Source organism: Siphateles boraxobius, unplaced genomic scaffold, assembly GCF_051911475.1.
Source record: "Siphateles boraxobius isolate OS27281-9 unplaced genomic scaffold, OSU_SipBor_1 31, whole genome shotgun sequence".
NCBI classification, from domain to species: Eukaryota; Metazoa; Chordata; class Actinopteri; order Cypriniformes; family Leuciscidae; genus Siphateles; species Siphateles boraxobius.
The window spans coordinates 21,960,001-21,987,500 of record NW_027508931.1 but is presented as its reverse complement, the minus strand read 5'-3'; the positions used below and the strand labels follow the sequence as shown (position 1 = coordinate 21,987,500).

Below are 27,500 nucleotides of genomic sequence, written 5' to 3'. Positions count from 1 at the left end.
ATGGAGAAACTGAAACTCAACAAAGAATGAACTTTTGAAACTTCAAAGCTCAAAGATCTCAACAAAGATCTGACTTTCCAGTTCCAGACTGAATCTTTTGAATCCAGAAAGATCTCAACAAAGCTGCCTGAGTTCGCGAACTGAATCTCAACAAAGATCTCAACAAAGCTGACTGTGTTCCAGAACTGAATCTCAACAAAGATCTCAACAAAGCTAACTGAGTTCCAGAACCAAGCTCAACAAAGATCTCTGACTGAGTTTCCAGACGGAATTTTTTCCATACAACAATAATTTGGTGAGTTTCACTCCATTCAAAGAACCGTTGAAAAACCAGTAAAAATTATCCTCTGTGCCGTCAGAGAAAGAGTTATCAGACAGCTGTAGTGTTTGATTACCTAAAGTTATCCTTTAAAAGTTGTCTTTTAAAGATGAAAATATATCCTCTGTTCAGGCAGGGACGTTTTTAACATCACATGTTAAAAAGATATCCTCTGTGTCAGGCAGGGAAGATTAGTATTATTTTGCTAATTATTTGTTTTGTTGTTTGTTACCTTGTGGTGTTACCCTCTAAAAAATTTCTTTTAGAGAAGAGAGTTTGATCCTCTGAATAGTCAGGGAAGTTGTTGGTATCCTCTGTGCAGACAGGGAAGATTTTAGCATTCAAGTTAAAATATTGTTAGCCTCTGTGCAAGCAGAGAAGAGGTAGTCTTACAGGCTATTTATTTTGGTTACCCGTTTAAAAGTTTTCTTTTAGAGAGGAAAGTTTGATCCTCTGTTTCAGGCAGGGAAGAGTTAGCAATACATGCTAGTAATTTTGTTTTATCCTCTAAAAAGTTAGGAAGGTGAAAGATCCTTTCCGTTTCTTTCAGGGAAGATTAGCGTAACGTGCTAATATTTTGTGTTTCATCCTCTGTTTCTGGCAGGGAAGTTAAATGTGATGTGTTGGTAACAAGGAAGTTTAACAATAGTTGATTTGTGTTAACAAGCGTACCCTCTGTAATCAGAGAAGTTTAGTGTTTGTTTGTGTGGTAACAAAGAAATCCACAAAATGATTAAGACAAGTGCTAGACTAATCTCCACAACTAAAAAAGGTGGTCTTGCTAATCCTTTGTGGTCAGATAGCGAATTTAAAACACTGTTAGGAGACCAGATGGATCTAATAGTCACTGAAAAAGTTAGACAAGAACTAACACAGAAATATGAGATTCATCCAGATAAGATTTGGTCTATTGAAGAATGCAAGAAGGTGTTAGGTGCATGTATCAGAAAGAAAAACATGAAAGGCATAATCTGTTGCCATAGGGAATTTAGCTTATCCATTGCACAAGAACAATCTAGGTGTATAGCTAAATTAAAAGAACAGAACAAACAAATGCACACTAAGGTGGGCCATAACAAGGCCTCAACCAAATGTGACTCAGAAGACCAACAGTCAGATGAAACTTATCCTGACTTAAAAGCATTCTTTGAAACAGATGTAGACATCCCATCAGTAACTGATAAGCCTGTAGATTCAGTAAAGGTTTGTGTTGCAAGAAGATCTCAGGGAATTGAGGGAACTGAAAGTGTTCCTACCAACTCTTCTGTTGTCCAAAACCAAACTGTTGCCAAAGTACTCGGACCTAGAGACATAGAAAGACTATCCCAAAGCTTACCTTCAGTACGCACTGATGTTTCTGAATTTAGAAGGGCATTGATCAGTCAAATGCGTCTTTACGACATGTCGTTGGCAGAAGTCACACAGCTGATGTCACAAATTCTAACTGAATCTGAATTCAACAGTTTTGAGTCTGCTGTTACTTCTGAACTACAACATGCCAGAAAAGATGAATTGAGAGAGGGAGTTCTGAAAGCGTTGAAGAACATTGTTGGACCTAAAATTGACTGGTCGAAGATCACTAGTTCTTTACAGAAGAAGGGTGAAACTGTTAGTGAGTACACTCAAAGATTTTGCCAGTCAGCAGCAGCATACAGTGGTATAGCTGACACTTCAGAGAAGGTGCTAGAAGATAATGGTCCCCTAGTTCGCACATGGTTTGATGGTCTGTTGTCAGAACATAGAAAAGCATTGCCTTTCTTAGACTTAACATGGTCCACTAGAACCATACAAAACAACTTGGAGAGGTTAGCTACTTGGGAAAGAGACTCTGATGTCAAGGCAAGAGTAAAAATTGCAGCAGCATCCTTTAAGGTCAACACAGAGAATCAACAGAAACGCAAATGTCCTAAGAGAGAGGGCAGTAGTTGTTATTATTGTGGTAAACATGGACATTGGGGAAAAGAGTGTAGGAAAAACAAAAAGAACTTTAAACAAGTTAACAATGTTACTCAGCTCCTACTCAGTCTGCTTGCTACTCTGAAGCAGCCCGTCCCCTCGTCATTAAACTGGGGCAGCTGGTTGACGCGTTAACCATTTGGGCTGTGAGTGCTTTATTTCCCCACTAACTTGCAACAGAGATAAAAAACTTCTGTTTTTGTTTAATAGAACAAAAGGAAAGTGACTATCTCAGTTCCCTTACGAAGGGAACTCAACGATGCGTCCATCGACGCCATGGGAACGCCCCCAGCGTGACTGCGTCTGAAGCATCTATGTCAACTAGTCCAATGGAAAGAATGAGCGTCACGGGCGGGTGACGTCATGACCAGGATATGATAAAAGCACATCCGGTGCAAACCGGCATTAGCTTCTGTTGCCTCAGCAAGCGATCTGTGTCAAACTGTCTGTTATATTTACTGTTGTCTGTCTGATATATATATTTATGGAAACTAAACAATTGCACAAACTCTGTGTTCTCCCTGCTCGCGCTATTTAACGAGTAGGGACACACACGAGCTTTGTGTGATGGGTTTGGGAGTAGAGCATGCGGTATCAGCCTCCGAGGGGGCTGATTGCCAACATTGTGAGAAGCTTTCGCTTCGCATGCTCCGCTCCCGCCTGTCACTTTTCGAGGAAAGTGGCCGGGCTCGCAATTCTCAGGGTGACAGGTCCCGCGTCTGCCGAGGCAGCGCGGAGAATGCATTCCTGTGGATCGCGAATAGGATCTCTTTACGGGGTTGGAGACGGGTCCGCGGATCTTATCTCCTCCCTTTCCACGAGGGATCCAGTGCTCTCTCGCCGGTCTCGGAAGCCCGCGCTGCGGTCTCTTCCGCCCGGGGAGAGAGAGAAATCAATGCTTCAGTGCTCTACCTCCGAGGAGGTAGATGTGCTGGGCATTGAAAGTGACACAATCATGGGGGAAGTGAATTTGCCATCTCTTTCCCCAGCGTATGAGAAATATATATAACCTATATATATATATATATATATGATAGTTTATATATTATATATAAAATAAAGTGAATATATATAAAATATATATATAAAAATAATAAGCTGGTGGAAGTGTTTACTAAGGCTGTAGATAAATTAAATATTTATGGCCAGCAGAAATAAGGGGGCACTCGTCCTAAAAATAAAATAGATTAAACGAGTTTCCTTCCCTCTGTTTTTCCACCTCCATCACGGGGCCTTCCATTTTTCCCGATCTGCACAGCGAGCTGTCTAGATCATGGAAAAAGCCTTACTCCTCTTGTCTTTTAGCCCCCACATTCATGTATATTCAGATATTTGGGGGTTAAGAGGGTATGGCTATGGGGCAATACCCCGGGTAGAACAGACGCTTGCGAGCTATCTGTCTCCCGGTTCAGTATTGTACCTGAAGGCGTCGGCTTCTCTCACTAAACCATTAAAGAAAACTATTTTTTAATCTAGTGGGAAAAGCATATATGGCAGTGGGTCTAGCATGGGCCTGCTTGCACACCATAGCAGTGCTACAAGCATATCAGGCTGACCTGCTGCGGTATTTGGACAGAAGTGAGGGAGTTTGGCCCGATGGGGTTTGAGAACTCCGTCGGGCCACAGATTTATCTCTCAGGGATGGCAGCCCTTGTGGTCACTGAGAGACACCTCTGGCTCAATTTGATGGGAATCATAGAGAAAGATACAAGATAATCTCTCCCTCGCTATGTCCAACCCCCTGGGGCTGCTGGGCGTGAGCAGCTCCAGCCGTCTAGTTTCTCATACACAACACAGCAGCCAAAGCCTTCAAAGCAGAAGCCGGATCCGAGGACCGTTCTTCACGCTGAGAAGGCTGCGGCTCAAAAGAAAAAAAGGTCCTGATGTTCACGCATCAGGCCTGTGAGGACAGCCCCGACCGAAGTGGAGCGGTGTACACCTCATTTTACGGTGCCCGTTCCATTTCGGGGTCCTCACGAGACCGTTCTGCCAACCCTGCCACCCTCGGTGCTTCAGGGCGCAGCGGTCTCCAGCGAGTCGCTGATGCTATGCTGCGGCACAGCATCGGTTTCGCGCCCTCTGAGGGGGGCCTTAGAGCGGCCAGTTCAGGTAGTTCCTGCCATTATGTTTCAGGCTCCGGAATTGGCTGTCTCGATAACACCAGAGACCAGCCTCGAGAGGCTGGTTCCCTTAGTAAATTTTCTGGCAGCGTGGAAGCTTCTGCCGAATATTTCTCATTGGGTCCTGCAGATTGTAGAGAAAGGATACAGAATCCAGTTTGGTTCTCGTCCTCCTCGTTACAACGGGGTGCTGCCCTCAGTGGTGCATCCCGAGCAGGCTCTGGTAATGGAGCAAGAGGTAAAGGCCCTGTTAGCAAAGGAAGCTATAGAGCAGGTGTACTCACCCGACATTGCGTCGGGTCTTTACAGTCGTTATCTCATTGTTCCAAAAAAGGATGGAGAGCTGCGTCACATACTAGATCTTCGTCTGTTGGAGTGTTTGGTGCTGGAACTCAATTCCAAAATGCTGACACTCAAACAGATCGTGACTCAAATCAGATCCGAGGACTGGTTTGTCACGATAGATCTAAAAGACGCATACTTCCAGATCTCCATCCTCCCTCAGCACAGGAGGTTCCTGAGGTTTTCTTTGGGGCAAAGAACACCAGTATCAGGCACTTCCTTTCGGTCTAGCTCTATCACCCCGCACATTCACGAAGCGTGTAGACGCAGCTCTGGCCCCGCCAGGCTGCAGTGCATATGCATTATGAATTGCATAGATGACTGGCTGATTCTAGCGGAATCAGAACAGTTAGCGGTTCGGCACCGAGGTGTCGTTCTCGCTCCTATGCAGATGTTGGGGTTGAGGCTCAATGCCAAGAAGAGTGTGCTTTCTCCAGTACAGAGAACCACTTTCCTTGGTGTGGTATGGGATTCAGTGACGATGCGGGCCACTCTGTCGCCCGTTCGTGTAGCTGCTATCCTAACAGCCACAAAAGAGCTGAGGCTAGGCCAGTCACGCACTGTAAAACAGTTAGAGAGACTGTTGGGTCTTGTGACAGCAGCGTTCAACGTGATAACTTTTGGCCTGCTGTACATGAGACCTTTACAGTGGTGGCTCAGGACCAGAGGGTTCTCCCCGAGGGGAAACCCACTTCGTATGATCTAGATCACGCGGCGGTGTCTCCGCACCTTGGTTATATGGAGGAAACACTGGTTCTTAACCCAGGGTCCGGTGTTGGGAGCTCTTTGCCATCGAGTTGTGATCTCGACAGATGCTTCCCTCACCGGCTGGGGAGCGGTATTGGAAGGCCGCTCAGCTCAGGGCTTGTGGAGGAGTCATCATCTCTCTTGGCACATGAATTGCCTAGAGATGATGGTCGTCTTCAATGCGTTGAGACATCTCCTCCCAGACCTGAGGGGCCATCATGTGTTGTTCTGGTGACTGTTAGGCCTCAGGGCAGCAGCGTCCAATGTGATACCCTTTGACCTGCTGTACGTGAGACCTTTACAGAGGTGGCTCAGGACCAGAGGGTTCTCCCTGAGGGGAAACCCACTCCTTACGATCAAGATCACGCGGCAGTATCCCCGCGCCTTGGTTATATGGAGGAAACTCTGGTTCTTGACCCACAGACAACACGTTGGTGGCCTCTTATTTTGGTCCCTCAAGAAATTACGCTGTCTGAGGGCAGTGTATATTCCGGGGGGGGCCAGAATATTGGAGCAGACACCCTGTCGAGGCAGGGGCTGAGGCCAGGGGACTCCACCCCGAGGCGGTGGAGCAAATATGGGAGTTTTCGGCCAGGCAGAAGTGGATTTGTTCTCGTCTCAGCATACGACGCACTGTCCACTCTGGTTATCCCTCACTCAACCAGTCCCCTCGGGGCTGGATGCTATGGTGCAGACGTGGCCGAGGCTACGTCTGTACGCATTTCCCTCCGTTGCTCTGCTCCCAGGAGTTCTGGAGTGAATCCGCCAGGATGGAATAAGCCTATTTAGTAGCACCACCCTGGCCGAGCTGAATTTGGTTTGCGGACCTAATTTTTCTCCTCGACGGACCTCCCTTGGAGGTCCCGATCAGGAGAGACCTTCTGTCTCAGGCAGGGGATGCAATATTGCACCCCCGGCAGGGGATTTGGGAACTGTGGGTTTGGCCTCTGAGGGGGCCCAACTCATAGAGAGTGGTCTCTCAACCGAGGTTGTTTAGACCATTCTAAGCTCCAGAGCTCCCGCTACGAGGAAACTATATTCACTATTTCGAGAGTTTTTCACTTCTTGGTGTTACCAGCGTCAGTGGGATCCGGTTAACTGTTCAGTAAACACAGTATTCGAGTTTCTGCAAGAACGCTTTGTATCAGGTCTATGTCCTTCCACGCTTAAGGTATAATATGTGTGGCGGCCATTGCGGCTTTCTACGCCCTGGTGGGTAGTACATTTTTGGGTCGAGACCCCCTGATCACTCGTTTCCTTCGTGGCACTTTGAGGCTGAGGCATGCAACTTGCACTAAGGTGCTGGCTTGGGACCTTGCAATAGTTCTAGAAGGCCTATCTGGGGCTCCCTTCGAGCCCTTAGATTTGGTCTCAGAGAAGTTCCTTTCTTTTAAGACTATTTTCTGCTAGCTATTTCGTCCCTATAAGAGTCAGACCTTCAGGCCCTTTCGGTCCCCACCTGCCTTGAGTGCACCGGGATGGCCAAGGCAATCTTACCCGAAACATGGATATGTTCCAAAGGTGCCTACCATTATTCCGAGGCCTATTGTGCTGCAGGTTTCTGTCCTCCCCCATTTTTCGGACCAGGAAAAGCTGAACCTCTTGTGCCAGTGCGAGCACTGGACACTTATGTTCATCGGACTTCTCTGTCGAGAAAATCCAACCTATTGAGCATATAGATAGTCGAGACTATTCTTCTTGCTTGTGAGTCTTCTGGCCAACCATTTGGTGGTCAGGGCTCATTCCACTAGGAGTATGGCTTCTAAGCGTATTATCTGGAGTTCTCTCCAAGACGTTTGTGATGCGGCGGGCTGGTCCTCACCGCTCACATTCATGAGGTTTTACAGCTTGGACCTGGATGCTGCCCCAGGATCCCAGGTGCTTGGTGCAGTGTGACAACAGGCTGACACTCAGGCATTTGAAAGTCTGGCGCTTTGGGTATTCTCGTTCCCATGGCGTCGATGGACGCATCGTTGAGTTCCCTTCGTAAGGGAACGTCTCAGGTTACTATTGTAACCATAGTTCCCTGAGAACAGGGAACGAGACGATGCGTCACCCTGCCATACTTCCTGCATCCCTGTGATCGGCTTGCTTCGGCAATTTTCGAAGCTAATGCCGGTTTGCACCGGATGTGCTTTTATCATATCCTGGTCATGACGTCACCCGCCCGTGACGCTCATTCTTTCCATTGGACTAGTTGACATAGATGCTTCAGACGCAGTCACGCTGGGGGCGTTCCCATGGCGTCGATGGACGCATCGTCTCGTTCCCTGTTCTCAGGGAACTATGGTTACAATAGTAACCTGAGACGTTTTTTTTCTTTGGGGGACACTGGTTAAAGTACACTCACAGCCTTAAATGTTATTTTACAGCACAGGCCTTTCATCATTAATAGTGTTAGGTCAGACTGTAAACGTAAAAAAAGCCCTCATGCAGTGTCCACAATAATGCCGAATATTGTTTTACAACGTGCACCTGTCACGAATCCGTCCTCATGTATGATGTCTGCTATGACTGAAGTTTTGTTAGAGGATGAAGGACAAAATACTCACGATTGTGTTACGCTTACATATACACCTATGAGTGAAGTAAAAGAAAAAGGTAACAGACGAGCAGGTTATGCAGTAACGTCCACCACGGAAGTGTTAGCTTCAGGACGTCTTCCAGATCATTTTTCAGCTCAAGCTGCAGAACTAGTAGCCCTAACAAGAGCATGCACGCTAGCTTCAGGATCAGTTGCTAATATCTACACAGATTCCAGATATGCTTTTGGGGTAATTCATGATTTTGGTGTCATTTGGCAAACCAGACAGTTTCTAACTTCTGCTGGATCCCCCATTAAGCATGCTGAATTAGTGTAAGATCTAATGTTTTCCATGAAACTTCCAAAGAAATTAGCAGTGATCAAAGTGAAAGCACATCTCACAACTAATACTACAGAAGCTAAAGGTAATGCTCTTGCTGATATGGCAGCTAAACAGTCTTGTTTCTATGCAACTGTACAAGTGTGTTCAGGTAGTGCAGCACAGAAGAAAATGATGCCTCCTGAATCAATTATTGATCTGTACAAAGACGTTTCCTCCATTAGAACCAAAGTGACATGGGCCACATCAAGTGATGTTGATTACAGCAGCTGCAGTATTGTGTCAGGGAAGAAAAACCTAGACTCATGTGTCACACTGTAAGGTTGTTCCTGCACCAACAGGGATAGGTTAGGACACAGAACCAGTGAGGAGCCCCGGGAAGAACCGAATGCAATAAGCTTCGGGGGTTAACCCTGGGGTGAAGACTTCCCTCATAGGCCCTATCCTAGTCCATCCTTACCTCACTGTTCTTTAGGTGTCAAAGGAATTAAGAAATAGGGAGAGATGGAACGACAATAGCAGACCCAGAAAAAGTTTACAACCCTAGTGTTTGAACAAATACTGCTCTACTGCTTAGCAGACTCGGAAGTTTACAACCCTAGTGTTTGAACAAATACTGCTCTCCTGTCTTTTCTTTTCTTTCTTACTCTGTGCAGATACCACTGATGACTTCCCGAGACCCATACGCACTGACCTCGTCATCTGCGTATGAAGCCACAAGAAAACCTCAAGAAACAACTTGACCCTCTTCCGAGCCAACTATCACAAAAGGATAAAGAAAAGAAAAAGAAAAAAATACACAACGCAGAGACTCACATACGAAACCTTCAGTCATCCATCAACATGATCAAGATTGTCGTACCAGTAACATCACAGACACTCTCGCTTCGCACAAGATAATGATCTTACAGAACAGAGTGGCCTTAGATTACATTCTAGCAACGGAAGGAGCCTGCACCATCATCGGACCTGAGTGCTGCACCGGGTTTTAATGGATCCAACAGAGAACTTGAACAAAATCCAACAAGACATTCTTGATCTTTCAGCAAAATTACACCAGATGACTGAAGTAAATTTTTCATGGTTCGGAAACTTGATTGGGAAACCCTGGCTGTGGATAAAGGAAATAGCAATTCTGCTGTTATTTCTTCTAATAGCGTACTATCTATGCGTCCACAGTATCAAGTGTTTCATTCAACAAATGACTCACGCCCCTCACAAAGAAATGACAGTCCCAAACAGAAAAGACTATTACCCTTAAGAACTTAACGGACCCTAAATTTGCATGTTTGTTTCTGTGTCAGCATGCAATTGCAGAAACAGCAACACAGAAGCATGAGCCTGTAATGATCACAAGTTACAAGAATTTAACTTTTAAGTGTCCAAATTTGTATTTTGTGAGAGTTATTTAGAACTCTCAAAGGGGGAAATGTAGGATTACAAATTTATTTAAATGTTTAATTTAGATTGCCAATACAATAGTATTTTATATTGAGAAAGTTTAGAAATGATGAGACCAGGAAATCTCTGCAAACGGTAGGGGTTCTCAGCGGGATATTCCTGACTGTCCCATCTCAGTACGAGAAGGCTAGGCTTTTCCTGTTCTCGGGTGAAGAGTCATGCTGAGCAAGTTTGAACACCTGTTATTTTATTACTGAGACCATTTGTCTCATCTCAGTACGAGAAGTCTATGCCTTTTCCTGTTCTCGTTGTCTCAGCTCATTTACATCACAATGTAATCCCTCCCCCTTGAAATGTATATATGAACTCAATGTATACTGCCTTAGTTAGACTTCACTTGACTTGGGTACGGAGCAGACTACAGCAAATAAAGAATCCTGCTTAAATAAGTCTCCTGGTTTTCGCTTCTGAGTTTTTCTACACTGAAGAAGGAAGAAGTTTACAACACTTTCATTGCAACAGTTCAAATTGAGCCAAGGCTACGGTGGCCCAGCAGTGTACAACACAAAAACTCAAATCTAAACTCCCTGAAGCCCAAGACTCAATTAAACTACCATTCTATATGTACTAATGAACTTATCTATCTATCTATCTATCTATCTATCTATCCATCTATCCATCTATCCATCTATCCATCTATCTATCTATCTATCTATCTCTTTCTATCTATCTATCTATCTATCTATCTATCTATCTATCTATCTATCTATCTATCTATCTATCTTTCTTTCTTTCTTACTAACTAATCTATCTTTCTTTCTTTCTTTCTAACTAATCTTTCTTCTTTCTTTCTTTATTTCTTTCTTTCTTTCTAACTAATCTTTCTTCTTTCTTTCTTTCTTTCTAACTAATCTTTCTTCTTTCTTTCTAACTAATCTTTCTTCTTTCTTTCTGTCTTTCTTTCTTTCTAACTAATATTTCTTTTTTCTTTTTTTCTTACTAACTAATCTATCTTTCTTTCTTTCTAACTAATCTTTCTTCTTTCTTTCTTTCTTTCTAACTAATCTTTCTTCTTTCTTTCTTTCTTTCTTTCTTTCTTTCTTTCTTTCTTTCTTTCTTTCTTTCTTTCTAACTAATATTTCTTCTTTCTTTCTTTCTAACTAATATTTCTTCTTTCTAACTAATCTTTCTTCTTTCTTTCTAACTAATCTTTCTTTCTTTCTAACTAATCTTTCTTTCTTTCTAACTAATCTTTCTTCTTTCTTTCTTTCTTTCTTTCTTTCTTTCTTTCTTTCTTTCTTTCTTTCTTTCTAACTAATCTTTCTTCTTTCTTTCTTTCTTTCTAACTAATCTTTCTTCTTTCTTTCTTTCTTTCTTTCTTTCTTTCTTTTTCTTTCTTTCTTTCTAACTAATCTTTCTTCTTTCTTTCTTTCTTTCTAACTAATCTTTCTTCTTTCCTTCTTTCTTTCGTTCTAACTAATCTTTCTTTCTTTCTTTCTTTCTAACTAATCTTTCTTTCTTTCTTTCTTTCTTTCTTTCTTTCTTTCTTTCTAACTAATCTTTCTTCTTTCTTTCTAACTAATCTTTCTTCTTTCTTTCTAACTAATCTTTCTTCTTTCTTTCTTTCTTTCTTTCTTTCTTTCTTTCTTTCTTTCTTTCTTTCTAACTAATCTTTCTTCTTTCTTTCTTTCTTTCTTTCTTTCTTACTAATCTTTCTTCTTTCTTTCTTTCTTTCTAACTAATCTTTCTTCTTTCTTTCTTTCTTTCTAACTAATCTTTCTTTTTTCTTTCTTTCTTTCTTTCTTTCTTTCTTTCTTTCTTTCTTTCTTTCTTTCTTTCTAACTAATCTTTCTTCTTTCTTTCTTTCTTTCTAACTAATCTTTCTTCTTTCTTTCTTTCTTTCTTTCTTATTTTTCTTTCTTTCTTTCTAACTAATCTTTCTTCTTTCTTTCTTTCTTTCTAACTAATCTTTCTTCTTTCTTTCTTTCTTTCTAACTAATCTTTCTTTCTTTCTTTCTTTCTTTCTTTCTTTCTTTCTTTCTTTCTTTCTTTCTTTCTAACTAATCTTTCTTCTTTCTTTCTAACTAATCTTTCTTCTTTATTTCTAACTAATCTTTCTTCTTTCTTTCTTTCTTTCTTTCTTTCTTTCTTTCTTTCTTTCTTTCTTTCTTTCTTTCTTTCTTTCTTTCTTTCTAACTAATCTTTCTTCTTTCTTTCTTTCTTTCTTTCTTTCTTACTAATCTTTCTTCTTTCTTTCTTTCTTTCTTTCTTTCTTTCTTTCTTTCTAACTAATCTTTCTTCTTTCTTTCTTTCTTTCTAACTAATCTTTCTTTTTTCTTTCATTCTTTCTTTCTTTCTTTCTTTCTTTCTTTCTTTCTTTCTAACTAATCTTTCTTCTTTCTTTCTTTCTTTCTTTCTTTCTTTCTTTCTTTCTTTCTTTTTCTTTCTTTCTAACTAATCTTTCTTCTTTCTTTCTTTCTTTCTCTCTAACTAATCTTTCTTCTTTCTTTCTTTCTTTCTTTCTTTCTAACTATTCTTTCTTCTTTCTTTCTTTCTTTCTTTCTTTCTTTCTTTCTTTCTTTCTTTCTTTCTTTCTAACTAATCTTTCTTCTTTCTTTCTTTCTTTCTTTCTAACTAATCTTTCTTCTTTCTTTCTTTCTTTCTTTCTTTCTTTCTTTCTTTTTCTTTCTTTCTAACTAATCTTTCTTCTTTCTTTCTTTCTTTCTAACTAATCTTTCTTCTTTCTTTCTTTCTAACTATTCTTTCTTCTTTCTTTCTTTCTTTCTTTCTTTCTTTCTTTCTTTCTTTCTAACTAATCTTTCTTTCTAACTAATTCTTTCTTTCTTTCTTTCTAACTAATCTTTCTTCTTTCTTTCTAACTAATCTTTCTTCTTTCTTTCTTTCTTTCTTTCTTTCTTTCTTTCTTTCTTTCTTTCTTTCTTTCTTTCTTTCTTTTTCTTTCTTTCTTTTTCTTTCTTTCTTTCTAACTAATCTTTCTTCTTTCTTTCTTTCTTTCTAACTAATCTTTCTTCTTTCTTTCTTTCTTTCTTTCTAACTAATCTTTCTTTCTTTCTTTCTAACTAATCTTTCTTCTTTCTTTCTTTCTAACTAATCTTTCTTCTTTCTTTCTTTCTTTCTGTCTTTCTTTCTTTCTTTCTTTCTAACTAATCTTTCTTCTTTCTTTCTAACTAATCTTTCTTCTTTCTTTCTAACTAATCTTTATTCTTTCTTTCTTTCTTTCTTTCTTTCTTTCTTTCTTTCTTTCTTTCTTTCTTTCTTTCTAACTAATCTTTCTTCTTTCTTTCTTTCTTTCTTTCTTTTTCTTTCTTTCTAACTAATCTTTCTTCTTTCTTTCTTTCTTTCTAACTAATCTTTCTTCTTTCTTTCTTTCTAACTATTCTTTCTTTCTTTCTTTCTTTCTTTCTTTCTTTCAACTAATCTTTCTTTCTAACTAATTCTTTCTTTCTTTCTTTCTAACTAATCTTTCTTCTTTCTTTCTTTCTTTCTTTCTTTCTTTTTCTTTCTTTCTTTCTAACTAATATTTCTTTCTTCTTTCTTTCTTTCTTTCTTTCTTTCTTTCTTTCTTTCTTTCTTTCTTTCTTTCTTTCTTTCTTTCTTTCTTTCTAACTAATATTTCTTCTTTCTTTCTTTCTTTCTTTCTTTCTAACTAATATTTCTTCTTTCTTTCTAACTAATATTTCTTCTTTCTTTCTTTCTAACTAATCTTTCTTTCTTTCTAACTAATCTTTCTTTCTTTCTTTCTTTCTTTCTTTCTTTCTTTCTTTCTTTCTAACTAATCTTTCTTCTTTCTTTCTTTCTTTCTTTCTTTCTTTCTTCAACTAATCTTTCTTCTTTCTTTCTTTCTTTCTTTCTTTCTAACTAATCTTTCTTTCTTTCTTTCTTTCTTTCTTTCTAACTAATTATTTCTTTCTTTCTTTCTAACTAATCTTTCTCCTTTCTTTCTTTCTTTCTTTCTTTCTTTCTTTCTTTCTAACTAATCTTTCTTTCTAACTAATTCTTTCTTTCTTTCTAACTAATCTTTCTTCTTTCTTTCTTTCTTTCTTTCTTTCTTTCTAACTAATATTTCTTCTTTCTTTCTTTCTTTCTTTCTTTCTTTCTTTCTTTCTTTCTAACTAATATTTCTTTCTTTCTTTCTTTCTTTCTTTCTAACTGATATTTCTTCTTTCTTTCTTTCTAACTAATCTTTCTTTCTTTCTTTCTTTCTAACTAATCTTTCTTCTTTCTTTCTTTCTTTCTTTCTTTCTTTCTTTCTTTCTTTCTTTCTTTCTTTCTTTTCTTTCTTTCTTTCTAACTAATCTTTCTTCTTTCTTTCTTTCTTTCTAACTAATCTTTCTTCTTTCTTTCTTTCTTTCTTTCTTTCTTTCTTTCTTTCTTTCTAACTAATATTTCTTTCTTTCTTTCTTTCTTTCTTTCTAACTGATATTTCTTCTTTCTTTCTTTCTAACTAATCTTTCTTTCTTTCTTTCTTTCTAACTAATCTTTCTTCTTTCTTTCTTTCTTTCTTTCTTTCTTTCTTTCTTTCTTTCTTTTTCTTTCTTTCTTTCTAACTAATCTTTCTTCTTTCTTTCTTTCTTTCTAACTAATCTTTCTTCTTTCTTTCTTTCTAACTATTCTTTCTTCTTTCTTTCTTTCTTTCTTTCTTTCTTTCTTTCTTTCTTTCTTTCTAACTAATCTTTCTTCTTTCTTTCTTTCTTTCTTTCTTTCTTTCTTTCTTTCTTTTTCTTTCTTTCTTTCTTTCTTTCTTTCTAACTAATATTTCTTCTTTCTTTCTTCCTTTCTTTCTTTCTTTCTTTCTTTCTAACTAATATTTCTTCTTTCTTTCTTTCTTTCTAACTAATATTTCTTCTTTCTTTCTAACTAATATTTCTTCTTTCTTTCTAACTAATATTTCTTCTTTCTTTCTTTCTAACTAATCTTTCTTTCTTTCTAACTAATCTTTCTTTCTTTCTTTCTTTCTTTCTAACTAATCTTTCTTCTTTCTTTCTTTCTTTCTTTCTTTCTTTCTTTCTTTCTAACTAATCTTTCTTCTTTCTTTCTTTCTTTCTTTCTTTCTTTCTAACTAATCTTTCTTCTTTCTTTCTTTCTTTCTTTCTTTCTTTCTTTCTTTCTTTCTTTCTAACTAATTATTTCTTTCTTTCTTTCTAACTAATCTTTCTTCTTTCTTTCTTTCTTTCTTTCTTTCTTTCTAACTAATCTTTCTTTCTAACTAATTCTTTCTTTCTTTCTTTCTAACTAATCTTTCTTCTTTCTTTCTTTCTTTCTTTCTTTCTAACTAATATTTCTTCTTTCTTTCTTTCTTTCTTTCTTTCTTTCTTTCTTTCTTTCTTTCTTTCTTTCTTTCTTTCTTTCTAACTAATATTTCTTTCTTTCTTTCTTTCTTTCTTTCTAACTGATATTTCTTCTTTCTTTCTTTCTAACAAATCTTTCTTTCTTTCTAACTAATCTTTCTTCTTTCTTTCTAACTAATCTTTCTTCTTTCTTTCTTTCTTTTTTCTTTCTTTCTTTCTTTCTTTCTTTCTTTCTTTTTTACTTTTTCTTTCTTTCTTTCTAACTAATATTTCTTCTTTCTTTCTTTCTTTCTTTCTAACTAATTATTTCTTTCTTTCTTTCTAACTAATCTTTCTTCTTTCTTTCTTTCTTTCTTTCTTTCTTTCTTTCTTTCTTTCTTTCTTTCTTTCTAACTAATCTTTCTTTCTAACTAATTCTTTCTTTCTTTCTTTCTAACTAATCTTTCTTCTTTCTTTCTTTCTTTCTTTCTTTCTAACTAATATTTCTTCTTTCTTTCTTTCGTTCTTTCTAACTAATATTTCTTTCTTTCTTTCTAACTGATATTTCTTCTTTCTTTCTTTCTAACTAATCTTTCTTTCTTTCTTTCTAACTAATCTTTCTTCTTTCTTTCTAACTAATCTTTCTTCTTTCTTTCTTTCTTTCTTTCTTTTTTACTTTTTCTTTCTTTCTTTCTAACTAATCTTTCTTCTTTCTTTCTTTCTTTCTTTCTAACTAATCTTTCTTCTTTCTTTCTTTCTAACTAATCTTCTTTCTTTCTTTCTTTCTTTCTTTCTTTCTAACTAATCTTTCTTCTTTCTTTCTTTCTTTCTTTCTTTCTTTCTTTCTAACTAATCTTTCTTTCTAACTAATTCTTTCTTTCTTTCTTTCTAACTAATCTTTCTTCTTTCTTTCTTTCTTTCTAACTAATATTTCTTCTTTCTTTCTTTCTTTCTTTCTTTCTAACTAATCTTTCTTTCTAACTAATTCTTTCTTTCTTTCTTTCTAACTAATCTTTCTTCTTTCTTTCTTTCTTTCTTTCTAACTAATATTTCTTCTTTCTTTCTTTCGTTCTTTCTAACTAATCTTTCTTCTTTCTTTCTTTCTTTCTTTCTTTCTTTCTTTCTAACTAATATTTCTTCTTTCTTTCTTTCTTTCTAACTAATATTTCTTCTTTCTTTATTTCTTTCTTTCTTTCTAACTAATCTTTCTTCTTTCTTTCTTTCTTTCTTTCTTTCTTTCTTTCTTTCTTTCTTTCTTTCTAACTAATCTTTCTTTCTTTCTTTCTTTCTTTCTAACTAATCTTTCTTTCTAACTAATTCTTTCTTTCTTTCTTTCTAACTAATCTTTCTTCTTTCTTTCTTTCTTTCTTTCTTTCTTTCTTTCTTTCTTTCTAACAAATCTTTCTTCTTTCTTTCTTTCTAACTAATCTTTCTTTCTAACTAATCTTTCTTCTTTCTTTCTTTCTTTCTTTCTTTCTTTCTTTCTTTCTTTCTAACTAATCTTTCTTTCTTATTTAATTCTTTCTTTCTTTCTTTCTTTCTTTCTAATTAATCTTTCTTCTTTCTTTCTTTCTAGCTAATCTTTCTTCTTTCTTTCTAACTAATCTTTCTTCTTTCTTTCTTTCTTTCTAACTAATCTTTCTTCTTTCTTTCTTTCTTTCTTTCTAACTCATCTTTCTTTCTTTCTTTCTTTTTCTTTCTTTCTTTCTAACTAATCTTTCTTCTTTCTTTCTTTCTTTCTTTCTTTCTTTCTAACTAATCTTTCTTCTTTCTTTCTTTCTAGCTAATCTTTCTTCTTTCTTTCTAACTAATCTTTCTTCTTTCTTTCTTTCTTTCTTTCTTTCTAACTAATCTTTCTTCTTTCTTTCTTTCTTTCTTTCTTTCTTTCTTTCTTTTTCTTTCTTTCTTTCTAACTAATGATTCTTCTTTCTTTCTTTCTTTCTAACTAATCTTTCTTCTTTCTTTCTTTCTTTCTAACTAATCTTTCTTCTTTCTTTCTTTCTTTCTTTCTTTCTTTCTTTCTTTCTTTCTTTCTTTCTTTCTAACTAATCTTTCTTCTTTCTTTCTTTCTTTCTTTCTAACTAATCTTTCTTTCTAACTAATTCTTTCTTTCTTTCTTTCTAACTAATCTTTCTTCTTTCTTTCTTTCTTTCTTTCTTTCTTTCTAGCTAATCTTTCTTCTTTCTTTCTAATTAATCTTTCTTTCTTTCTTTCTAACTAATATTTCTTTCTTTCTTTCTTTCTTTCTAACTGATATTTCTTCTTTCTTTCTTTCTAACTAATCTTTCTTTCTTTCTTTCTTTCTAACTAATCTTTCTTCTTTCTTTCTAACTAATCTTTCTTCTTTCTTTCTTTCTTTCTTTCTTTCTTTTTTACTTTTTCTTTCTTTCTTTCTTTCTAACTAATCTTTCTTCTTTCTTTCTTTCTTTCTAACTAATCTTTCTTCTTTCTTTCTTTCTTTCTTTCTAACTAATCTTTCTTCTTTCTTTCTTTCTTTCTTTCTTTCTTTCTTTCTAATCTTTCTTCTTTCTTTCTTTCTTTCTAACTAATCTTTCTTCTTTCTTTCTTTCTTTCTTTCTTTCTAACTAATCTTTCTTCTTTCTTTCTTTCTTTCTTTCTTTCTTTCTTTCTTTCTAACTAATCTTTCTTTCTAACTAATTCTTTCTTTCTTTCTTTCTAACTAATCTTTCTTCTTTCTTTCTTTCTAGCTAATCTTTCTTCTTTCTTTCTAACTAATCTTTCTTCTTTCTTTCTTTCTTTCTTTCTTTCTTTCTAACTAATATTTCTTTCTTTCTTTCTTTTTTTCTTTCTAACTGATATTTCTTCTTTCTTTCTTTCTAACTAATCTTTCTTTCTTTCTTTCTTTCTTTCTAACTAATCTTTCTTTCTAACTAATCTTTCTTCTTTCTTTCTTTCTTTCTTTCTTTCTTTTTTACTTTTTCTTTCTTTCTTTCTAACTAATCTTTCTTCTTTCTTTCTTTCTTTCTTTCTTTCTAACTAATCTTTCTTCTTTCTTTCTTTCTTTCTTTCTTTCTTTCTTTCTTTCTTTCTTTCTTTCTAACTAATCTTTCTTCTTTCTTTCTTTCTTTCTTTCTTTCTTTCTTTCTAATCTTTCTTCTTTCTTTCTTTCTTTCTTTCTTTCTTTCTTTCTTTCTTTCTAACTAATCTTTCTTTCTTTCTAACTAATCTATCTTTCTTTCTAACTAATCTTTCTTTCTAATCTATATTTCTTCTTTCTTTCTTTCTTTCTTTCTTTCTTTCTTTCTAATCTTTCTTCTTTCTTTCTTTCTTTCTTTCTTTCTTTCTAACTAATCTTTCTTTCTTTCTAACTAATCTTTCTTTGTTTCTAACTAATCTTTCTTTCTTTCTAACTAATCCATCTTTCTTTCTAACTAATCCATCTTTCTTTCTCTTTCTAACTAATCTTTCTTTCTTTCTTTCTAACTAATCTTTTTTTCTATCTTTCTTTCTAACTAGTCTTTCTTTCTTTCTAGCTAATCGATCTTTCTTTCTAACTAATCTTTCTTTCTTTCTATTTAATCTTTCTTTCTTTCTCAAGTATATTTTCTAACTAATCATTCTTTCTTTCTTTCTAACTAATCATTGTTTCTTTCTTTCTTTCTTTCTTTCTAACAAATCCATCTTTCTTTTTTTCTGACAAATCCTTCTATCTTTCATTCTAACTAATCTTTCTTTACTTCTTTCCATTATTTCTTTTGTTCTTTCTTTCTTTTCTTAACTAATCTTTCTTTCTTTCTCAAAAAGTAATCCTCTACTATCTGTATTATTATTATTTTGACCCTAAATTTAGAAATATATATCCTCCTAGAGCTTTAACTACTACAAACTCGGCTCAGACCTTCAAACTGTTCTGACTAGGCATGCTATCTTTTCTAACTGATTGGACTTACGTTTTTCCTTATTAAAACTCAGAAAATCTCCCACTGACGTGCATTGACGGATGTTCAGATCAAACACCCCAACTGTCAAAAATTCAAATATAAACTCCTTGAAGCCCTAGACACAATCAAATTGCTATCTATCATTTATAATCTATCTAAACTATTTAATAGTTGAGGTTTTTAAATATCATTTGTGTCTAACTGAATGCTATTGAGCTTTTTAGATACATGTTTCCACAAAGAATAATAATATGCACATTTGTATGTGCAGCATATGTATTTTTGAGCAATGTGATTCATATTTCATTACCATGGTAGGTAATTTGCCAATTTATTAGACATTGATAGAATATATATGTTCGTCCGGCAGATTTTTATAATGGATAATTTTGCATGTAATGGCCACACAATATTTTATGAAGTTCCTAAACGTAAGTTAGGGAGGAGCGAGCCCATCCAATCTTTCAATCAACAAACAGAGTATATAAGCAGCCGCTTACCTCTCCCTAGTATCAGCTGTTCCAGTATCCCTCCACCTCCCCAAACTCAACCTTCATCTTAGGTACCTTGCCCTTTAATTAACAGGTCCTACATTTAGCCACTGGGGGGGGGGGGGGGGGGGGGTATATCAGAGCTCGAGTTGAAGCTGCTTCATCGAGGCCCTCTCCAGCGGACAACAAGCCAAATAAGTTTAACCTAATATCTTAAAGATTTTATGGGCAAACGAACTCGTTATTAAGTTGGCTTGTGAGAGCCAACTTACTGATATTGTACTTAAACTTATTATTATTATTAAGTTGGCTTGTGAGAGCCAACTTACTGATATTGTACTTAAACTTATTATTATTATTATTCTGTCAAAAATTTACAACTCTATCTCCTCCTAGAGCTTTAACTCCACATACTCCAAACTCGGCACAGACACTCAGACTGTTCTGACTCGGTATGCTATATCTTTTCTAACTGATCGGACTTACGGTTTTCCTAAAAATGACGATCAAAGTCGGAAAAAACTCCCATTGACTTAACATGGCGGAATGTTCAGATTTTCAAACTCCCCAACTGTCAAAAATTCAAATCTAAATACCTTGAAGCCCTAGACTGAATCAAACTGCCATTCTATATACTATATGAGCCATTGAGACTCATTTAAACTAATAAACTCATATATCTATGACCCTTATCTATCTACACTTAAACTCTTAAACTCATAATAAATTAATAAACTCTAAACTTGAACTCTTAGACTAATTTAAACTTATAAACTCTAAACTCATAAACTCATACACTTATAAACTCATACACTTATAAACTCATGAATTCAAACTCTTATGAACTCAAACTCATAAATTAATAAACTCTGAACTCTTACTCATTTAAACTTATAAACTCTAAACTCATAAACTCGTACACTTATAAACTCATGAATTCATACACTTATGAACTCATGAATTCATAAACTTATAAACTCAATCTTTCTATCTCTTTCTTTCTTTCTCTCTTTCTTTCTAAATAATCTTTCTATATTTCTTTCTTTCTAACTTATCTTTCTTTCTTTCTTTCTTTCTAACTAATTTTACTTTCTATCTTTCTTTCTTTCTAACTAATCTTTCTTTCTTTCTTTCTAATCTTTCTTTCTTTCTTTTCTAACTAATCTATTTCTTTCTAACTAATCTTTCTTTCTTTCTAACTAATCTTTCTATCTTTCTTTCTTTCTTTCTTTCTAATCTTTCTTTCAATCTTTCTTTTTTTCTTTCTTTCTAACTAATCTTACTTTCTAACTTTCTTTCATTCTAACTAATCTTTCTTTCTAACTAATCTTTCTTTCTTTCTAACTAATCTTTCTATCTCTCTTTCTTTCTTTCTCTCTTTCTTTCTAACTAATCTTTCTATCTATCTTTATTTCTTTCTAATCTTTCTTTCAATCTTTCTTTCTTTTTAGCAACCACCCAAAATACCTTAAAACACCCTAGCAACACCATAGCAACCACCCAAAATGCTCTAGAACACCCTAGCAACCACCCAGAACACCCTAGCAACCACCCAAAATACCTTAAATCACCCTAGCAACACCATAGCAACCACCCAAAATACCCTAGAACACCCTAGCAACACCCTAGCAACCACCAGAACACCCTAGCAACTGCCTAGCAACCACCCAGAACACCCTAGCAACCACCCAAAATACCTTAAATCACCCTAGCAACACCATAGCAACCACCCAAAATACCCTAGAACACCCTAGCAACACCCTAGCAACCACCAGAACACCCTAGCAACTGCATAGCAACCACCCAGAACACCCTAGCAACCACCCAAAATACCTTAAATCACCCTAGCAACACCATAGCAACCACCCAAAATACCCTAGAACACCCTAGCAACACCCTAGCAACCACCAGAACACCCTAGCAACTGCCTAGCAACCACCCAGAACACCCTAGCAACCACCCAAAATACCTTAAATCACCCTAGCAACACAATAGCAACCACCCAAAATACCATAGAACACCCTAGCAACACCCTAGCAACCACCAGAACACCCTAGCAACTGCCTAGCAACCCCAGAACACCCTAGCAACTGCCTAGCAACCACCCAGAACACCATAGCAACCACCCAAAATACCTTACAACACCTTAGCAACACCATAGCAACCACCCAGAACACCATGGCAACCATCCAAAATACCTTAAAACACCCTAGCAACACCATAGCAACCACCCAAAATACCGTAGAACACCCAAGCAACACCATAGCAACCATCCAAAACACCCTAGCAACCACCCAGAACACCCTAGCAACCACCCAAAATACCTTAAATCACCCTAGCAACACCATAGCAACCACCCAAAATACCCTAGAACACCCTAGCAACACCCTAGCAACCACCAGAACACCCTAGCAACTGCATAGCAACCACCCAGAACACCCTAGCAACCACCCAAAATACCTTAAATCACCCTAGCAACACCATAGCAACCACCCAAAATACCCTAGAACACCCTAGCAACACCCTAGCAACCACCAGAACACCCTAGCAACTGCCTAGCAACCACCCAGAACACCCTAGCAACCACCCAAAATACCTTAAATCACCCTAGCAACACCATAGCAACCACCCAAAATACCCTAGAACACCCTAGCAACACCCTAGCAACCACCAGAACACCCTAGCAACTGCCTAGCAACCCCAGAACACCCTAGCAACTGCCTAGCAACCACCCAGAACACCATAGCAACCACCCAAAATACCTTACAACACCTTAGCAACACCATAGCAACCACCCAGAACACCATGGCAACCATCCAAAATACCTTAAAACACCCTAGCAACACCATAGCAACCACCCAAAATACCGTAGAACACCCAAGCAACACCATAGCAACCATCCAAAACACCCTAGCAACCACCTAAAATACCTTAGCAACCGCCAGGCAACCACCCAGAACACCTTAGCAACCCACTAGAAACACCCTAGCAACTTTAAATTACTTCAAACTATACTTCAAACTTTAAACTACTTTAAACTTTAAACCATTAAAACTTTAAACTTTAAACTTTAAACTACTTTAAACTTTAAACTAATTTCAACTTCAAACTACTTTAAAATTTAAACTAATTTAAACTTTAAACTAATTTAAACTTCTTCAAACTTATTGGTCCAAACTTTCACAAGCCAACTTAAAGTTTGCCTCGACGAACTTTTTCTAGTTATTATTATTATTATTCTGTCAAAAATTTACAACTCTATCTCCTCCTAGAGCTTTAACTCCACATACTCCAAACTCGGCACAAACACTCAGACTGTTCTGACTCGGTATGCTATATCTTTTCTAACTGATCGGACTTACGGTTTTCCTAAAAATGACGATCAAAGTCGGAAAAAACTCCCATTGACTTAACATGGCGGAATGTTCAGATTTTCAAACTCCCCAACTGTCAAAAATTCAAATCTAAATACCTTGAAGCCCTAGACTGAATCAAACTGCCATTCTATATACTATATGAGCCATTGAGACTCATTTAAACTAATAAACTCATATATCTATGACACTTATCTATCTACACTTAAACTCTTAAACTCATAATAAATTAATAAACTCTAAACTTGAACTCTTAGACTAATTTAAACTTATAAACTCTAAACTCATAAACTCATACACTTATAAACTCATACACTTATAAACTCATGAATTCAAACTCTTATGAACTCAAACTCATAAATTAATAAACTCTGAACTCTTACTCATTTAAACTTATAAACTCTAAACTCATAAACTCGTACACTTATAAACTCATGAATTCATACACTTATGAACTCATGAATTCATAAACTTATAAACTCATACACTTATGAACTCATGAATTCATACACTTATGAACACAATCTTTCTATCTCTCTTTCTTTCTTTCTTTCTTACTAATTTTACTTTCTATATTTCTTTCTTTCTAACTAATCTTTCTATATTTCTTTCTTTCTAACTAATCTTTCTATCTTTCTTTCTTTCTTTCTTTCTTACTAATTTTACTTTCTATATTTCTTTCTTTCTAACTAATCTTTCTTTCTTTCTAACTAATCTTTCTATCTTTCTTTCTATCTCTCTTTCTAATCTTTCTTTCTAACTAATCTTTCTTTCTTTCTTTCTTTCTTTTCTAACTAATCTATTTCTTTCTAACTAATCTTTCTTTCTTTCTTTCTTTCTAACTAATCTTTCTATCTTTCTTTATTTCTTTCTTTCTTTCTAATCTTTCTTTCAATCTTTCTTTTTTTCTTTCTTTCTAACTAATCTTACTTTCTAACTTTCTTTCATTCTAACTAATCTTTCTTTCTAACTAATCTTTCTTTCTTTCTAACTAATCTTTCTATCTCTCTTTCTTTCTCTCTCTCTTTCTTTCTAACTAATCTTTCTATCTATCTTTATTTCTTTCTAATCTTTCTTTCAATCTTTCTTTCTTTTTAGCAACCACCCAAAATACCTTAAAACACCCTAGCAACACCATAGCAACCACCCAAAATACCTTAAATCACCCTAGCAACACCATAGCAACCACCCAAAATACCCTAGAACACCCTAGCAACACCCTAGCAACCACCAGAACACCCTAGCAACTGCCTAGCAACCACCCAGAACACCCTAGCAACCACCCAAAATACCTTAAATCACCCTAGCAACACCATAGCAACCACCCAAAATACCCTAGAACACCCTAGCAACCACCAGAACACCCTAGCAACTGCCTAGCAACCCCAGAACACCCTAGCAACTGCCTAGCAACCACCCAGAACACCATAGCAACCACCCAAAATACCTTACAACACCTTAGCAACACCATAGCAACCACCCAGAACACCATGGCAACCATCCAAAATACCTTAAAACACCCTAGCAACACCATAGCAACCACCCAAAATACCGTAGAACACCCAAGCAACACGATAGCAACCATCCAAAACACCCTAGCAACCACCTAAAATACCTTAGCAACCGCCAGGCAACCACCCAGAACACCCTAGCAACCCACTAGAAACACCCTAGCAACTTTAAATTACTTCAAACTATACTTCAAACTTTAAACTACTTTAAACTTTAAACCATTAAAACTTTAAACTTTAAACTTTAAACTACTTTAAACTTTAAACTAATTTCAACTTCAAACTACTTTAAAATTTAAACTAATTTAAACTTTAAACTAATTTAAACTTCTTCAAACTTATTGGTCCAAACTTTCACAAGCCAACTTAAAGTTTGTCTCGACGAACTTTTTCTAGTTATTATTATTCTTCTTACTCAAATTTACAACTCTAACTCCTCCTAGAGCTTTAACTCCACATACTCCAAACTCGGCACGGACACTCAAACTGTTCTGACTCGGTATGCTATATCTTTTCTGACTGATCGGACTTACGGTTTTCCTAAAAATGACGATCAAAGTCGGAAAAAACTCCCATTGACTTTACATTGCGGAATGTTCAGATTTTCAAACTCCCAAACTGTCAAAATTTCAAATCTAAATACTTGAAACCCTAGACTCAATCAAACTGCCATTCTATATACTATATGAGCCATTGAGACTCATTTAAACTAATAAACTCATATATCTATGACACTTATCTATCTACACTTAAACTCTTAAACTCATAATAAATTAATAAACTCTAAACTTGAACTCTTAGACTAATTTAAACTTATAAACTCTAAACTCATAAACTCATACACTTATAAACTCATACACTTATAAACTCATGAATTCAAACTCTTATGAACTCAAACTCATAAATTAATAAACTCTGAACTCTTACTCATTTAAACTTATAAACTCTAAACTCATAAACTCGTACACTTATAAACTCATGAATTCATAAACTTATAAACTCATACACTTATGAACTCATGAATTCATAAACTTATAAACTCATACACTTATGAACTCATGAATTCATACACTTATGAACACAATCTTTCTATCTTTCTTTCTTTCTCTCTTTCTTTCTAAATAATCTTTCTTTCTCTCTTTCTTTCTAAATAATCTTTCTATCTTTCTTTCTTTCTAACTAATCTTTCTATCTTTCTTTCTTTCTTTCTAACTAATTTTACTTTCTATCTTTCTTTCTTTCTAACTAATCTTTCTTTCTAACTAATCTTTCTATCTTTCTTTCTTTCTTTCTTTCTTTCTTTCTTTCTTTCTTTCTAACTAATTTTACTTTCTATCTTTCTTTCTTTCTAACTAATCTTTCTTTCTTTCTAACTAATCTTTCTATCTTTCTTTTTATCTCTCTTTCTAATCTTTCTTTCTAACTAATCTTTCTTTCTTTCTTTCTTTCTTTCTTTCTTTCTTTCTTTCTTTCTTTCTTTCTTTTCTAACTAATCTATTTCTTTCTAACTAATCTTTCTTTCTTTCTTTCTAACTAATCTTTCTATCTTTCTTTCTATCTCTCTTTCTAATCTTTCTTTCTTTCTTTCTTTCTTTCTTTCTTTTCTAACTAATCTATTTCTTTCTAACTAATCTTTCTTTCTTTCTTTCTAACTAATCTTTCTATCTTTCTTTCTTTCTTTCTTTCTAATCTTTCTTTCAATCTTTCTTTTTTTCTTTCTTTCTAACTAATCTTACTTTCTAACTTTCTTTCATTCTAACTAATCTTTCTATCTCTCTTTTTTTCTTTCTCTCTTTCTTTCTAACTAATCTTTCTATCTATCTTTATTTCTTTCTAATCTTTCTTTCAATCTTTCTTTCTTTTTAGCAACCACCCAAAATACCTTAAAACACCCTAGCAACACCATAGCAACCACCCAAAATGCTCTAGAACACCCTAGCAACCACCCAGAACACCATAGCAACCGCCCAAAATACCTTAAATCACCCTAGCAACACCATTGCAACCACCCAAAATACCCTAGAACACCCTAGCAACACCCTAGCAACCACCAGAACACCCTAGCAACTGCATAGCAACCACCCAGAACACCCTAGCAACCACCCAAAATACCTTAAATCACCCTAGCAACACCATAGCAACCACCCAAAATACCCTAGAACACCCTAGCAACACCATAGCAACCACCCAGAACACCCTAGCAACCACCCAAAATACCTTAAATCACCCTAGCAACACCATAGCAACCACCCAAAATACCCTAGAACACCCTAGCAACACCCTAGCAACCACCAGAACACCCTAGCAACTGCCTAGCAACCACCCAGAACACCCTAGCAACCACCCAAAATACCTTAAATCACCCTAGCAACACCATAGCAACCACCCAAAATACCCTAGAACACCCTAGCAACACCCTAGCAACCACCAGAACACCCTAGCAACTGCCTAGCAACCACCCAGAACACCATAGCAACCACCCAAAATACCTTACAACACCTTAGCAACACCATAGCAACCACCCAGAACACCATGGCAACCATCCAAAATACCTTAACACCCTAGCAACACCATAGCAACCACCCAAAATACCGTAGAACACCCAAGCAACACCATAGCAACCATCCAAAACACCCTAGCAACCACCTAAAATACCTTAGCAACCGCCAGGCAACCACCCAGAACACCTTAGCAACCCACTAGAAACACCCTAGCAACTTTAAATTACTTCAAACTATACTTCAAACTTTAAACTACTTTAAACTTTAAACCACTAAAAATTTAAACTTTAAACTACTTTAAACTTTAAACTTTAAACTTCGTAGTTTAAAATAATAAACTATTATTTTATTATTCATAGTTTTATTGGTCCAAACTTTCACAAGCCAACTTAAAGTTTGTCTCGACGAACTTTTTCTAGTTATTCTTATTCTTCTGACCCAAAATTTTCTGACTGCTACTCCTCCTAGAGCTTTAACTCTACAAACTCCAAACTCGGGTCAGACCTTCAGACTGTTCTGACTTAGTGTGCTATATCTTTTCAGACTGATTTGACTTTCAGATTTCTTAAAAATTAATATTAAAAATCATAAAAATCCCATTGACTTTCATTGGAACATGTTCAAATTGAGCCAAGACTACGGTGGCCCAGTAGTGTACAACACAAAAACTCAAATCTAAACTCC

The 27,500-nt window shown here is 35.8% G+C and overlaps 1 long non-coding RNA gene across 3 annotated transcripts in view; it reads right to left on the bottom strand.

Moving 5' to 3' along the window:
* Positions 1 to 27,500, bottom strand: part of LOC143697154 (uncharacterized) — a 76,787-nt gene that overhangs the window by 47,313 nt on the left and 1,974 nt on the right. The window contains exon 3 of one of the 3 annotated variants that reach the window (XR_013186200.1): positions 14,485 to 14,495. The exons of the other annotated variants lie outside the window; for them this stretch is intronic. This is a non-coding gene — a long non-coding RNA (uncharacterized LOC143697154). Of the gene's footprint in view, positions 1 to 14,484; positions 14,496 to 27,500 lie in introns of those variants that run through there. 3 annotated transcript variants of the gene reach the window in all.